Raw genomic sequence first — 11,966 nt, 5'->3', positions numbered from 1 at the left:
TAAAATAATAAATGGAATTATTATTTTATGAGAAATTAAGAAAGAAAGCCAAATGAATTATTTTTATGAATTAAAAATAATGTTTCAAGTAGTTTAATCAAACTTTGAGATTTAAATAAATAAATAATATTAAAGAGAACATGTTGCTGAATTTTATTTGAAAAAGTAAGAAATAAGCATGTAGGAATTATCGTTTTAAAATGTCACTTTTTAACGACGCTCTCACGTATGCATGTCGCATGCAAATATATTTTTACGTTCAAATATATGCATATTGTTTAAACATATAGTTTTTACTTTGTACCCATGAAGGGATAATAGGTAGAATTATCATTATTATTTTGTGATTTTTTGTGGAAGTGTATGTTTGGAATTATTGGGCAACTTGTACAATGTGTGCATGACCCATGCACACGTGGGGTATATAATTTTGGGCAAGAGAATTGACATGTGATTCTAAAAGGAAATATTTTATTATGGTTATAGGGTCGTTGTGGAGTTTTTCTCATTTTGCTTTGCTCGGACCTGAGGTAAGAAAGTTAGATAGAATTTCTATGTTTATGCTATGAAATGGTAAGAATGGTATGTTATGAAAATAATGATATGCTATGTATGATGAAGGACCATGAGACATGAAGTGTGGAATTTTATCTTGAAATGTTATGATGAATGTTTGTGCAACATGTGTTCTTATGTTGTTGTTTGAAATGGATTTCATGTGTTTGTATGCTGTATGAAAAAGAAAATGGTTGCTAGCATGCTGAACGCGACACAACAAAGGGGTTACTAAGGATATGATGTAACCTGAGTTACTAAGGATATGACGCAACTCATACGGCGGACGCGTCGAGGTTATTCAAGGAATAAAGCCTCCTGTTTACCTCACAGAGGAGGTCTTTCTAGTTTTATGCTTTTACTGGTTACCTCAAGATGTGACATGGACAATAGTGGCACCATGATCACAAAGAATATGATGATGATGCTTTGATTATGATATATGATAATGACGCTTGATTATGATGTATGGTTATGACGCACGATTACAATATGAATATATTCTTATTGTGTTTTCCGTGTATGTTGTTGTATTTGTTTGTACTTCATTAATGGGTTTTTAACTCACCCTCTTACTTTCCCCCTTTCAGGTAACAAATAGGGTTTTTCTTTGGCACGCGCTGTGATGTGGGGAGTTCCGACGTCTGGGTGTGTATGGCGTGGGGGTATCCTATGAACAAATAAACGATCAACTTAAGCGCCAGATTTTAAAGAATAGTGTTATGGACCTAAATTTTTAAAACCTATTAGTGGGACTTAAACTTTATTTGTTTTTAAACGTTGCATAAGTACACTTATTTTTATTTTAAACTATTGGGCCCAACTTGCATGTTTTATCAAGGCCCCACTGGATTTCATATGTTAAGTGGTATTCTTCTATTCTTTATGAGTATTGAGTCGTTTTACAAAGAAATAGATTAGGGAATTTTACAATCAATTTCTATCATCATTATGAGATTTTATTATATTTCTATTATTATTAAGAATAATAAGGCAATAAAATTATCTCTATATATGTGATATAGACTAGAGAGAAGATATAACATAACACAACAACACAATACACAATTCAGAATAGTTCTCAGGATTTTTGTCAGACAAAAAGTCTTTCTTCTTCTTCTTTACTCGCCATTCTCTGACCATAATCCAAGTTCTCATGTGTTGAGAAATACTTGTGATTCCTAAAATTGCAAACCCATGTTCTCTATGTGCCCACACACATCTTGAGGTCTAGAGAACACTACGAAAGATCTTGGTTTGAGTGCTTAATGCTTTGGATGGAAGATTGATTAATATGCGAAAAGACACAAGGACACTTGATAGGCTTCAAGAGGTAATTGTTCATGTTCTTGAATATTCATATGTTTATGTGTTTATATGTTATATATATAAATATATTGTATATTTATATATATGTTGCATGATTAATAATATTATATGTTAATGTTTCTGTTTGGATGTTTTCTTATTCATATAAACTGTTTATATAAATGATGATTTTTTTTTGTACCCAATGGGCCCACCACGCCCATTTCGCTACGTGCTTTGAATGTTTTTCCAACAATTGGTACCAGAGCAGGTCATTAGTTTATACATATTATTAATTGTTGTGTGGGATTATATGCATTTTTATATTATTAATTATTGTTTATAATGCTGTTTTTGGGTTTAGGAATTGTTCTTAAAATTTGTAGATGAAATTTGTAAGCCAATTTTGGGCCATTGGAATTTTGTAATTTTTTCTTTAAAAATTATGGGTAAAATTGTGTTGTGGCCCGAGCCCCGAGCTGCTGCCTGCGCACCAGCCCAGTCGCGCTAGGCACAACACCCTTCCCTGCTACACTAGCCATGCCCCTCCACCAGGCACAGTGCCCCTGCGCTCCCTAGCTGCGCCCTTCCTGTGCCCAGCCGCTCCTCCACCAGCTGCCGCCCCTTTTTTGGTACAACCCTAGTGTATTGTTACCATAATTATCTTTCAATTATTCATTTAATTAAAAATCAGAAATTGAATTAAAATGGTTTTAATTTGGAAATTTCTTTAATTGAAATAATGTTGATTATTTTCCCTAATTACAAATGTTTTAATTGTTATCTTCCATATAATTAAAAAAATTTTAATTAAAAATATCCAAAATTAAAATTATCTTCAATTTTAATTTATTAAAATTGAATTGTTTAATTTTATTTTTTGAATTAAATAACCAAAATTCAAATTGGGCATTAGAAAATTTTGGGTGTTAAAACCCAAAGTTTAATTATTTTAAAAGTTTGTTTAAAATAATTAAAAAGTTGTATTATTCAAAATGAATATGGAAAAGGGTGGCATTGGCTCAACAAGACTACATCTCAAGGTAGAAGATCAAAGAACTCTTTATCATACATTTAAGTGTTGTAATTTTTCTAGAAATACCCAAAAGTTACCATACCCGCTTTTATGTATTTATTATAAATATTTGAATGTGATTAAAATGTTTAATATTTTGTCATGCATTATAACATGATATTCATATACCCACACAATATTCAATTAGCATGCATTACATTCATGTAGAAACATGTTATTAGGAGTGTCCTATATTTTGTTATATACTTATATATGATAAATCATATAATAATAAATTTAGTCTTAATTAGTTAAGATGGTTAATAAAAATTAAAGTTGTTTAATTTGTTGTTTTAATGAAAAATATTTTATTAAAATAAAAATTATATTCTCTTAATTAAAGCAAACTTAGAATTAAAATTAATGGCACAATTTTGTTTTGTTTTGCTTAATTGGATTAGTAATTATTAGAATATCATTTGGTAGAAATAATTAAATTTACTTTTACAACTAAATTAAAAAATATTGATTTTGTGAAAAACACACTTTTCCAAAATTTGTAGTGGGAGAGGCAGTTATGACAATAAGTCTCATGGTCTCCATTATTGGTTGAACACCGAGAGGCATAGGAAGGGCCTCGTGTTGCCTCCGTTTGCGGCCTCCCTATGGAAAGGCTTCCGAATATATTTATTTTATCTCAAGGTTGACTTCTCTTATGAGAATATAATTAGTGATGTATTTCAAGTGTCCCTAGGGCACACTTTTGAGTTATGTCATTGATTGAAAATAAAGGGTTACACTCCAAAGGTGTATCTATGTTTTCGAGCACGACCAGTGCATCTTGACCAAACTAGCGGTAGTTCATAAGTCAAAAGAGAAAAAGGCATTTTAAAGTTTTCACTTATGAAATTTAGATTTGTCCCAAAATTAATTTGGAGTTAGTTTGACCTACCCCAAGACAGTCCATTAATTTTCAAATTAATTTATCCTGGGTTGGTATATATTTTTTATGTGTTTTTATATGTTGCATTCATGCATCTTATTTAATTTTCCAAAAAAAATCTGATATTTATTATATGTTTTAATTCATTATACTTTATTTATTTATTTCCAACAAAAATAGTTAATTCTCTCAATCCTAATCAAGAGCCTGAAAATGAAAAAGAACCAGTGAATCCCCGTGATGGCCACCTAAGTACTTTTCATTTAGACTTCAACAATCTAGATGTTTGGTACATAAACATATACATAATTTAGAGCGAACTAAGTGTATGATGCAATCATTGATGTGCCTCCAGATGAGCCATCAACTTTATCTGATTATGATAGTCGTAAAAAATATGCGGATTGGATGAAATCTGATTATTTGGCTTGTCATTGCATACTAAAGATTGTGCCTGACGATATTAAATCGAGATATGTGAACCTTAGATCTACATACGAGATATGAGAAAGGATCAAAAGAAATTCTTTTGATCACTTAAGAAGTTTTCAAGAAGAAAGGGTAAATATGATTTGCTCATCTCCTTTTAATATATTTGAATAGTTGATTAAAAATTTTATGCCACCATATTTTTGTCTTGTTTTTCGGAACACATTATTCAAGAAAAGAATGTGAAAGAAAAACAAGAAAATAATTCCAGATTGGTAGACCAAGAGATAACTGACATGGAAATTAGTTTTTTTCATTTTCAACTTTGTATTAAGTCTTTTTTTTTCATTAAAGTAGTTATGGAATTCTTTCTAGAAAATATGTTTTTAGATTCTTTTAATTGATGAATTAACAAGTTTTAATATTTCTTTTGAATAATAAATTCAGTTGTTATTTTTGAAATATACTTGTTCCACTTATTTCATCAATGAGTATAAATAATAATTATGAATTATTTATTATTGTGCAAATCATAGATTTAATAAGAGATATCATTCCAACCACAAATTAAGTGAAACATATATGTGAATTATTTTTTGAGATTGACTTGTAAATAATTAGACACATAAAACAAATAAAAGACAGTCTTTTATTGGAACCATTCAATGGTTCTCACCTTGCTTGTATAGTCTATTAAATATTAACCAAAAGACCTTTCTCTAATAAAAGCTTAAAAATTACATAATCGTTTAGCTAATACATGGAGATGTATGTTGAACCTTTTAATGTTCAAAGCCAAAAGAAATAATAAATAGTATGTCAATATTGATTGACATTTATTTAAGATATATTTAACTTTGATTGAATGTGAAGAAAATTTCTAGAAATTTTCATGCTACATTCAAAGTAAATTCACTTAGAGACTTATTTGATTTGATCAAAAGGAAGTCTAAAACTCGAATTGGAATTCAAGTAATTTGCATGTGAACTTGGAATTCAAACCCAACTCACATACAACTAGAATGCTAAGCAGAATTAGTATTTTGGAAATAGAATATAATCATATTAGATAAGATTATATTCATGATGAGTAATCATTACCGTCTTTATTATTTCTATAATTTTAACACTTGTGATACTCTGTACATGTTTGATTGTACAACATCAAAGACTTAGAAGTTGGGATTCACAAGTAGTTATGTGAATAAATTGATAGTTTTCCATGGAGTCATTTAGTGAAACAGTTTAATAATCATAAAAGATTACAAAAGAGTTTGTATCTCTTAAATGCTACTTTAAGGAAGCATGATTATTATAATCACTATATTTTCTATTTAAGTTATACTAGAAATAATGACTGCAAGTCAAGTAAGCAAACTATTGATAATTAACGATGATAAAACCAAAGAATATCACAAATTCTATAAAGCATTGTTGTAGTGGGAGCGTTAGTTAGTAACTACTCCATTACAAATGTAAAGATAGTTAGAATGTGTGTAACACAATCTAACTATTCTTCATTCATTTACTAATATGTGAAATGAAAACGTTTTTACGAAAAATAATGGTTGAAACACCATGAATCTAGAAATGGAATTTGGAATTCTATATCATCTGGATTCTTGAACATCCAACTAAAGTTTATTGAACTTCAATTTGAAACAGTATATTTAAGATGAAAAGGAGAACAAAGGAAAGTATCGACTTTTCAAAGTTAGGTTAATAGCCTAAGGCTATGAATAGAAAGAAGAATTTATTACTTGAATAAATATCTTCTACTATAACCAAACTTGAATCTGTTTACATACTCTTATCCACTGCTTTATGCATGGATTATGAGATTAATTTAAATTGATGTATAAGTAGTCTATACTGAATGACTGACATGACAAAATCATTTGAAGATCTCGACCAGAAAGATTCTATTGTGATTCTTATTCTAAATATCGACAACGTTCTAATCATTGGGAATGATGTAGAGAAATTGTCAATAGAAAAGAAATGGTTATTTGAACGTTTCTAAATATTAGATTTAGAAAAGCCAAGGATGTTCTATACATTCAATTCTAATAGAGATTGAAAGAACAATCCTTGGGCACTGTCTCAAGCGACTTATATAGATAAGAAGCTTAAATGCTTTAGTTTACAAAATTCCAAGAAACGCCTTTTGTCTTCCCGGTAAGGAGAATGTATTATCTAAATGATAAATGTCTATTTATTCTTTTACTAGAAAAGGAGGACGTGAGACAGTATTCCTACAACTCAGTGATGGACTGTTTAATGTATAGAATGTTATATTTTTAAATTGACATTTGTTAAACGGTGAGAATAGTGAGTTGTTGTCAATTCAATGATGGATTGAGTCATTGAATAATTATAAGGACTTAATTTTGAGTATCTTGAATATAATCTTCAAAGATTGATATCAGAATCAGCTTCCAAAGGATGAACTGATTTTAAACCAGATAGAAATCTTCAAATTTTGATATCAAAATCAGCTTCCATAACTGTGGAGGAGACACATTAATATGGAAATGTACTAGACATTTCAGATTTGTATGTTTCACCATAGAAGCCGATATATAACAGCTACGAGCAGTTAATAGGCTATTTGACTTAGTTAAGTTCTTTGTCATTCTGGAAAGGTTTTCAGACTTGAATAAATAACTAGTATCTCATTACAAAAGCAATGGAGATACAACTATTCTAGAAAAACTAGAAATCATGAGAGGGTAAAACACATGAAATGAAGTATCATTTAATACAAGACAATTTTACATAATTGATGTAATGATCTTAAAGATAACTTCAAAACAGTTTCTTACAAAACAATCACAAAGACTTTGTTAGACAGATTCAGTTAGGAGAATATGATTGACATATTAAAAAGAGATGCCACAATTTGCTTTAGGACAAGTTGGAGATTATTGGGAATAGTGCCCTTAAAGCAATTGTAGTTGACAAATATTTTAAATGAACTAAATAATTGAATTGAATTATTATATATATAGACTATGTCTAATATTATATTGATAATATTAAGTGAATATCAGAAAATTCTAAAGTTTATCTATGTGGTCTTAATCTCATATTAGTATGAGAGGATCAAGATTAAGATAATAAACTTAAAACAGTTCCCAGTAAAATAAAGTTATGAAATCATTATATTAATTACTGCTAGTACGGTTCACTAGTATTATGAATACAAGTGACCTAGATCCGGGTCACTATTGTAGTAGGACACTTTAGTGAATGTGCTTTATATATAATGATATATAGAACTGGACCAGTTGTGATTTGTTAATACTTGTTTAAACACTATTTCGTAGTACTAATCAAACACATCAAACGATGATCATATACACGATGATCTTAATCCTAAGGTTGCTATCCTTTGATTCATGCTTTAAGGTTTGTCAGAATGATCAGGCTAAGAACAATTGTTTTGGAGACTCAATGGTGTATATGACTGGGGATATAGTTTAACAAATATGGAATCTATACCTTCTTATAGATTGAATAATGGTTCCCTATTGGGTTGACTTTTGGAACTGAAAATGTTATGAGCGCTCACGTCACAAACTTGTTGTGACACAGCATTCACTAGTAAAGTCAATGGTACTCTAGGAACAAGATATAACTAAAGGGTAAAACAGTAATTTTATTCCCTTTTAATTATGAACCATTAATAGAGGATTAACGTTGTATGTAATGATTATATCAATGGACACTTTATTCATTAATAAAGTAATCAGTAAATATATGTCTATAATTATCAAGAGTTCAATCTCATATTTATAGTTGAGTAATCATGAGATTAATAAATATGATTATTTAATCAAAGAGCTTTGATTAATAATCTAATATTTATTGGAGCTTGATATTATAGGTCCATAGGTCCCCAGGGTGGCTCTATCAACACCATATCAAGGTAAGAGTTGATACAAGGGTAAAATTGTAATTTGGGAATTTGAGAAGAATTTTATTCTTCGGGTCAAGTATACAATTATATAATAATTGAGGTTAAATAAATAAATTGGAATTAATTATTAATTTTCAAAAATATATTTATTAATTTAAATACGTAAATTTTGAATTTCATATATATAAATAAATTAATTAATTTTTGAAATTAATTATTTTATTTGAGTGGGAGAAAATAAAATTCGTAAGTCAAAAATAGTTTCTGATTTATTGAATTTTAAAAGATGATGATCAATTTAAAATTTAAATTTTGAAATATGGTTGTCATATTTTCCTTAAAAAGATTAATACCTTATTTAGTGAAAGAATGATTTTAATTAAATAAACAAATAAAAGAAAAATGCAATTTCCCTGAAAAAGGATATAGCCGTACACGCATGACACAGTCCAAGGACTGTGCCATTCGTGTATCAATATACGCATGGCACAGTCCTTGGACTGTGTCAATTTCCCAGAAGATCGCAGTTTGAGTGCTTAAAACTTTGGATAGGAAGATCGATAAATATACGAAAAGACTCAAGGACACTTGATAAGCTTCAAGAGGTAATTGTTCTTGTTCTTGAGTATTTATATGTTTATGTGTTTATATGTTATATATATAAATATATTGCATATTTATATATATGTTGCATGATTAATAATATTGTATGTTAATGTTTCTGTCTGGATGTTTTCTTGTTCATATAAACTGTTTATATGAATGATGAAATATTTTGTTGTTGTACCCAATGGACCCACCGCACCCATTCCGCTGCATGCTCTGAATGTTGTTCCAACACTCCAACCACCTTCTTTGCCTCATATTTAGCTCCTTCTGAGTGAAGAAATACTTCAGGCTCCTATGGTCTATGTATATCTCGCATTTCTCTCCGTAACGATGGTGCCTCCATATCTTAAGTGCAAACACTTCCGCAACTAACTCTAAATCATGGGTAGGGTATCTCTGTTTGTACTCTTTCAATTGTCTTGGCATAAGCCACTACTTTACTGTCTTGCATCAATACACATCCCAAGCAATTCTTGGAAGCATGACAGTATACTACAAACTTCGCTTCTTCAGTTTGTACACATAACACTGGAGCTGGTATAAGCTTATTCTTCATGGTCTGAAAGCTCTCCTCACACTTTCCAGTCCAAGCGTATTTATGTTTCTTTCTAGTCAAGTTTGTTAGGGGTGCAACAATCTTAGAAAACCCTTCAACAATTTTTTTTAATACATCGTCAATCCTAAGAATCTTCTAACTTCTGCTGCATTCTTAGGTTGAGGCCAATCCCGAATAGCCTCGATCTTAGCTGGGTCTATTGCTACTCTCTCGTTAGACACTGTATGGCCCAAGAATCCCACCTTTTCTAACCAGAATTCACACTTCTTGAACTTCGCGTACAACTGGTGCCCTTGAAGCCTCCTTATTGTCAGTCTCAGGTGCTCTTCATGTTTTGCCTCAATTTTGGAGTAGATTAAAATGTCATCAATAAACACTACCAAAAATTTGTCCAAAAATTCCTCAAAGACTCGGTTCATCAAATTCATGAAAGTTGTTGGAGCATATGTGAGTCCAAAAGAGATCACCAGAAATTCATAATGCCCATATTTGGTCTAAAAGGCAGTCTTTAGGATATCTTCTTCCCTCACCTTCAACTGATGGTACACCGACCTCAAGTTGATTTTAGAAAATACTATCGCTCCCTGAAGTTGGTCGAAGAGATCATCGATTCGTGGTAGCGGGTACTTGCTATTGATTGTGACCTTATTAAGATCCCAGAAATCTATGCACATTCTCTTGCTCCCATCCTTCTTCTTAATGAACAACACTGGAGCACCCCATGGTGAATAACTCGGTCTTATGAAACCTTTGTCCAAAAACTCTTGTAGTTGTAGTTTCAGCTCCTTTAGCTCCGTCGGTGCCATTCTGTAGGGTGCCTTTGATATGGGTGCCATTCTGGAATCAAATCAATCACAAATTCAATTTCCGTGTCTAGAGGTAGGCTGAGTAAATCCTCCAGAAACACCTCCGGGAATTCACACACCACGCGAACGTCCTCAGGCCCTAGCGTCTGAAATCCATTACGAATCAGGTTGTGTGCTTTTAAGGCCGAGATTATCGGTGTACGAAGCCTTAATGCATCACCCACAAAGGTGAACTGTTCCCCGTTGTCTAGCTTAAACTTCACTGCCTTCTTGCGACAGTTGATGGTTGCTCCATACTTAACCAACCAATCCATACCAAGAATCACCTTGTATCCCTCGGCATCTCCTTTTGTCAATGCAAAGACTCGGGCTCGTACAAAATTGTCTTTGCCTCTTTGTCGTGCCCCTGCCCTCATCTGTGGACAGTCTCTCTTGATATGACCCTCCTGGCCACACTTGAAGCATTTTCCAGTGTTTTTCCTAAACTCACCTTGGTCATTACAGTTACACTTTCGACAAAATGGGAGCTCGACTCTGCGGTCCTGCTGGTTATCGTTGCCATTGGTCTGGGCTGCTGGTTTGGCCTTCTTGTCTGACCCACTGGCATGAACCTCATGAAATTTTCCCTTTTTGTCACCCTGCATTGAGTGATTCTTCTCAGCCTCTCTCCTAGCTGCCCCATCTTTCCAGATGCGGTCTTCCACAAACTCTGCATCCAAGGCTCTGTCCAGGATCTCAGCGTAACTATCTATCCCCACACTAGTCAACTTGACGTCTCTGGCTATCATTAGTTTCAATACCCTAATGAAGCGTTGGATCCTCATGGCTTCTGCCAAAACTATTTCCTAGCAAACCTAGCCAATTTGTCAAATTGTTGTGTGTATTTTGTGACAGTACAATTCCCTTGAACTAACGTCACAAAATCACCGACCTTCGTGGCCATGACTGCAACACTATAATACTTCTTATTTAAGGCCAACATGAAGTCATTCCAAGTCATAGTGGCTAAGACTCGAGTTGTCTGTTGACGTCCCACCAGATTATCGCATCCTTCTTCAGTAAGTGGAATGCATAGGATATCCTTTTTCGGTCATTTATTTCCTCATGTTCAAAGATAGCCTCCACAGACTTGAGTAATTATTTGGCCTCCATATGATCCAATTTCCCCTAAAAGTATGGTGGGTATTGTTTCCTGCACCTCTCATACAATGGTTCAAATCCATGAATTTGTACCCTCAGACCCACTGGCACTATTTGTGCTACTGCTGGTGCGGGTGGTGTTGGTGGCGCTTGCCCAGCGCGACCCAATTCTTCCTCTCTTGCCCTTAACTGCTCTCTTAACCTTGCCACTTTAGCTGCTAGGTTGTTAGCAGCGGGTGCTATAAGTTCCTCGGGAATGTCAGCCAGGGGAAGTATTAGGTCCTTAGGGATGCCCAGCCATATTTGGGTTAGCGGCCGCACCACGACCCCTGCCTCTTCCTCTTCCTCGGCTAGCTCCTCTCCCTCTACCCCTTACTGCTCCTTGAGTTGACATGATGGAATTCTGAAGTCCAAGTGAATTCAACTAGAAGGAATAAAGAAAACAACTATTTTAATGTTGACAAAATAAATAGAAAACAAAACAACTTACAACATGGTGAGTTAAGTCTTATTCCCAGTCTTTAGTATGTATGCTTATTGATTCCTTGAAGCCAAAAGTTGAATGACCGTCTCTGATACCATTTCAAGTGCCCCTAGTTGCCTATATACTAATTTTAATAATAACTTCATAGATTTTGTAATATGACAGTGGGTCTTTATTTAAACTAGATGCAGAGTTTGGA

The sequence above is a fragment of the Humulus lupulus genome, chromosome X (assembly GCF_963169125.1).
Source record: "Humulus lupulus chromosome X, drHumLupu1.1, whole genome shotgun sequence".
NCBI lineage: Eukaryota > Viridiplantae > Streptophyta > Magnoliopsida > Rosales > Cannabaceae > Humulus > Humulus lupulus.
Note: the sequence above shows the minus strand (reverse complement) of the source record.